At 37.8% G+C, this 4,904-nt stretch overlaps 1 pseudogene; it reads right to left on the reverse strand.

The window, feature by feature from the left end:
* Positions 1-241: 241 nt before the first annotated feature.
* LOC103263008 lies at positions 242-654 on the reverse strand (annotated as a pseudogene).
* Positions 655-4,904: the final 4,250 nt, after the last annotated feature.

A 4,904-nucleotide genomic window follows, 5' to 3' on the forward strand; every position in this document is an offset into this window, starting at 1 on the left:
ACAATAGAATACCATACAGCATTGAAATGAATATATTATAGCTACCCCAAAATAAGTATGGCTGAATTCAGGAGCACAGTGGGAAGCAGAAAAACAATTTGCAAAAGAGGGTGACATGTGCAAAGCTTTTTGTTTTGTTTTGTTTTTTTGTTTTTTTGGATGCTATGTTTTATTCATGCCTATCAGTCTCCTTTCTGCTCCTGTGGGTGAGGTAGGAAGGTAGAGGGGGAGGGAATATGGGCTAGGAGGATGCAAACTGCAGCTGCCTTTTGTAGACATATTCCAGTGCAGTGGCAATGGTGTGCATGTCCAGCTTGATGCTCCGAGTCCAGTTCTCCACATCCCCAATCTCCTTGAGTGGCTGGTTGAAGTTCTCCACCATTCCGATCCACTGGCCTGTCTGCTTGGCAAATTGCTAGCCTGGATCTGCAGGGTCTTCACCTCGTGGTTCAGCTTTCTCTGGTTCATGTAGGCTTGGGCCACGCCTACATTGAGGTGGTCTACAAAAGCTTCTGTTAGATCGCTGCAGTGATAGACTCTCGCTTTCTCTTCTCCTGCAGCTCCTTGTGTTCGTTCGTTCTGCTCGGCCTGGTGTTCTTTCGGTAGGCATGAAAGCATGGTCACGACAGGCTGGGGGCTGGGCTCACCGGGCCCCTTCTGGCTCCCCCAATGTTTTAAATAAAGTGAAGAAAGGAAGAGCATTCCAGAGAGAAGATACAGAAAGTTCAAAGATGCTGAGGTGTTTCTGTGTCTGATGTTTTTGAAGAATAGCATGGAGCCAAGGACATTTAGTAAGTGGGATATAATAGATCAGAGGAGCAAGAGGGTAGAGTACATTGTTTGAGGCCTTACGAGCTATTGTACGGGCTCTGATTTTAGTATGAGTAAAATGGGTATTTGAGAAAAGTGATGAGATCTGCCTCATGTTTTAAAGGAATGTCTAGCAACTGGGATGAGAAAGAGCAATGAAGAAGGCTGTTGCTAATAATTCAGGTGAGAGATGATGACGGCATGGATAGCCATGGAGGTGATGAGAAATAGTATTTGTTATATCTTCAAACTAGATTAAACAGAATTTACTGACATATTGCGTGTAGAGGTTTAGAGAAAGAGAAGAATCTATGGTGACTCTAAACTTTTTTGCCTTGCATAACTGGAAGGGTGGGGTTGCTGATAACTGAGATGAGGAAGACCAAGAGGAGCAGATTTGAGGAAGAAAAGTTCGATTTTGAACAAGTTGAGTTTGCAATGCTTATTACATATCTAAGTGAATCTGTTGAGTAGACATTTGGATATGAGAGCCTAGAGTTCAGTGGATAGTAATTCAGCATTCATTTATGCACAACTCAGAACTCTCAAAATAAAAACAAAAACTTTAGATTTTAAAAAAATATGTATCCCTCTTGGGAGGCCCAAACATTCTCTTTGTGGCAGAGATCTGTACTTTGCCCTCAACCTGCCATATTTGTGGCTAGTCATTGCTATGGCAGAGATCTAAAGCTCTTGATGATTTATTATACTATTCAGTGGCATTATTTACATTACTTGGCAGAACAAAAAGATACTTGAGTAAGTTTCCTAGCTTTGAGAATAATGGCAGCAGAGCACTCTGTCTCCTGCCCCCTTTTGATGGTTTTAGCCGATGGTAATGCATTTAAGGGACCACAATTAAAGCAGGCAAGTTCTCAAGAATCTCATTTTCATCTGGCAGTGAAAACTGAATGAGGCAGAACATTAGTCTCTGCAGTAACTTGTTTGCAATCACATATTACTTTGTCTTTGCCAATGACTGCATGATCCAATGTAATTTATATAGAATTTCTGAAGTTAGTCCAATATCACTTTCTTATTTTCACCTCAATTTGCAATTTAAAAACTGGAGAGAAGAAAACTTTTTTTCAGGATAAAAATAGAAATTCACTGGAATATCTTCTATTTCACCTAACAAACTTGAAGTTTTAGCCTTTAATTCTAAATATTTCTTTAATTTCCTGAGAATGAATAATAGATCTTAAAAGTCTGAGCATTACATAGAATTTTTACTAAGACACTCAAGTTATCAAGGTCATTAGGATACAGGACTTTGCTGAAGCAATATGACATTTTAATTTTCTCAGTAACGAATATGAGTGCCATTCAAATTGTAATGAATGACTGGAAGATCACATATAACTGGGAAAGACAGTGAGCACTGAAAACAGCAAAGAAGCAGAAAACAATGTTTTATGTTCACTTCCTACATGTAATTTAGCTCTTTCCATAACGAGCTTTTTATCTCTCCCCTCTGGGAGGCTTTTTATCTCCCCCCCTCTGAAAGGCCTACTGTCCTTTGCTTTAAATCTCAAAGACGGAGGTTCCCTGAGCTATGGAAGCTACAGTAGGGAGTTGATCTACCTGGTGGTGGGGTAGGAGGAGACATTATTCATTGCAAGAGGACACAAGTCAGGGACACAGACTTCCACACACGGGACACAGACTTCCACACACAGCAAAAAGCTTTCTCATGTCTGTGGACCTCTCCATAAGCAAGGGAGGCAGTATTGAGAGACACCTTCAGGAAGGGTATAGAGCTGGCCTAAGTAGGACTTTTGCAGGGTGTTTTCACAAGTGTGAAGCTATAGAATTACTTTAGTGAGGTTCTTGGTAGTAGTGCTAGGTATAATCCAATATTTGAAGGAGCTATGACTCAAATTTGGAAGCCATGGATACAATTCTTTATGGCACAGTTGGGGCAGGAAGTTTTGAGGCCTTGGGGGTGGACAATGGAATTTACCTGGCTTGAAGATGATTGTACAGTCTTGTTTTATTTTTATAAAGTGCTTTATTGAGATATAGTTCACATTCCATAAAATTCACTCATTTAAAATGAAAATACAGTGGTTTGTAGTATTCACAGATTTATGCAAGAATTTCCACAGTCTAATTTTGGGAGATTTTTATACCTCCAGAAAAAATCTCATACCCATTAGCAGACCTTCACCATCCCCAATTTCAGTCATAAGAAACCACCAACATATTTTCTGTCTCTATAGATTTGCCTATTGGCCATTTCATATAAATGGAATCATACAATATGTAGTCTTTTGTGATTATCATTTTCAAGATTCATGAATATTGATTGAAGTATCAGTATTTCATTTCTTCTTATTGCTGAATAATATTACATTGTATAGATATACCATGTTTATTTATCCACTTGCCATCTGATGGACATTTGTTTGTTTCCAAATTTCAGTTACATGAATAATGCTGCTATAAACACTGATAAAAAGATGGTTGTATGTTTTCATTTCTTTTGGGTATGCATTAGTTGAAATTTTTTAAAAATGGAGACAGATCTCTAACATTTTATTTGAGAAGAAAGAATTGCAATTCAGGACAAACACATAGACTGGATGATCTTCAGTATGTCTGAACAAAGATAAGGTTGGAAGTTTTATTAAAAAGAGAAATGTTACATATTGCTCTTAAAGAAAGTTCATTGGAACTAGTAAGATTCTGGGGAGCTGGCAAGTTTTGATTGATGTGTAATGGCGGCAGGTAAAATTAGCCTTAGATTTGGAGCAGGTGGTTTCAGCAACTAATAGATAAAACTGGTCTTAGATTACAGCAGGCAGTTTCAGCAGGCAGGCTTGCAAAGAATTACATATTTGGAGCAATGCTATGTGTCCCGAGTGTCTTTTCTGTTGACTTCTCAACTCTGTTTCAGTTGAGTATGACAAGAAAGATCCAGTTCACGTGATCAACTTTCACACACTTAGAAGAGGAGTTGCTGGATCACATGGTAATTGTATGTTTAACATTTTGAGGAACTGCCAAACTATTTTCCAAAGTGGCTGCACCATTTTGCATTTCCACCAGCAATGAACATGGGTTCCAACTTCACATCATTTCCAAAACTTGTTATTGTGTGTCTTTTTTATTATGCCATTCCAGGGATATAAAGTGGTATCATATTGTCGTTTTGATTTGCATTTCCCTATTGACTAATTATGTTGAGCATCTTTTTATATTCTCATTGGACATTTGTGTATCTTCTTTGGAGAGCTATCTATTTAGATGCCTTGTCTATTTTAAAATTGGGTTATTTACCTTTTTTTTTTTTCTTCCTGAGTTGGAGTCTCACTCTGTTGCCCAGGCTGGAGTGCAGTGGCATGCTCATGGCCACCATAACCTTGACCTGCTGGGCTCAGGCGATCCTGCCTTAGCCTTCCAAGTAGCTGGAACTACAGGCATGCACCACCATGCCTGGCTAATTTTTTAAAAATTTATTGTAGAGATGAGATCATACCAAGTTTCCCAGGCTGGTCTAGAACCCATGAGCTCAGGCAATCCTCTCACCTCAGCCTCCCAAAGTACTGGAATTATAAGCATGCACCACCACGCCCAGCCTATTTATCTTTTAATTATTGAGTTGTAAATGTTCTTATATATTCTGGATGCTATGTATTATCAGATATATGATTTACAAATATTATTTTCTATTTTGAAGAGTGTCTTTATACTTCTTGATGGTATCACTTATAACACAAAGGTTTCTTTTAAATAAGCTGTGAGGAGAAAAGAGCAATTTCATGGTTAACTTGGAGTTTACTATATTAGCCTTCTTTACCATTTCTGATTCTCTTTATTTATTCCTGTAAATTCAAGTTAGCAGCTGGTGTCATTTCCTTACTTCAGTACAGATGTGTTCCCACCTACCTCCTTTGTGCTGTTACTGTTAAATATTTTACATTTTTATATGATATAGGCTTAACAGTACAAATATATATATATATATATAAAATAAAAAGAAAAAGATACACAATTTTACTTTTATAGTTACCAACATAATTACCTTTATTAGTTTTATTAGTTCTATTTGTTTTATCATGTAGATTAGAACTGCTCTCTGGTGTCACTTG

This window comes from Carlito syrichta, unplaced genomic scaffold (genome assembly GCF_000164805.1).
Source record: "Carlito syrichta isolate Samal-C Ts95f unplaced genomic scaffold, Tarsius_syrichta-2.0.1 Scaffold304700, whole genome shotgun sequence".
NCBI lineage: Eukaryota > Metazoa > Chordata > Mammalia > Primates > Tarsiidae > Carlito > Carlito syrichta.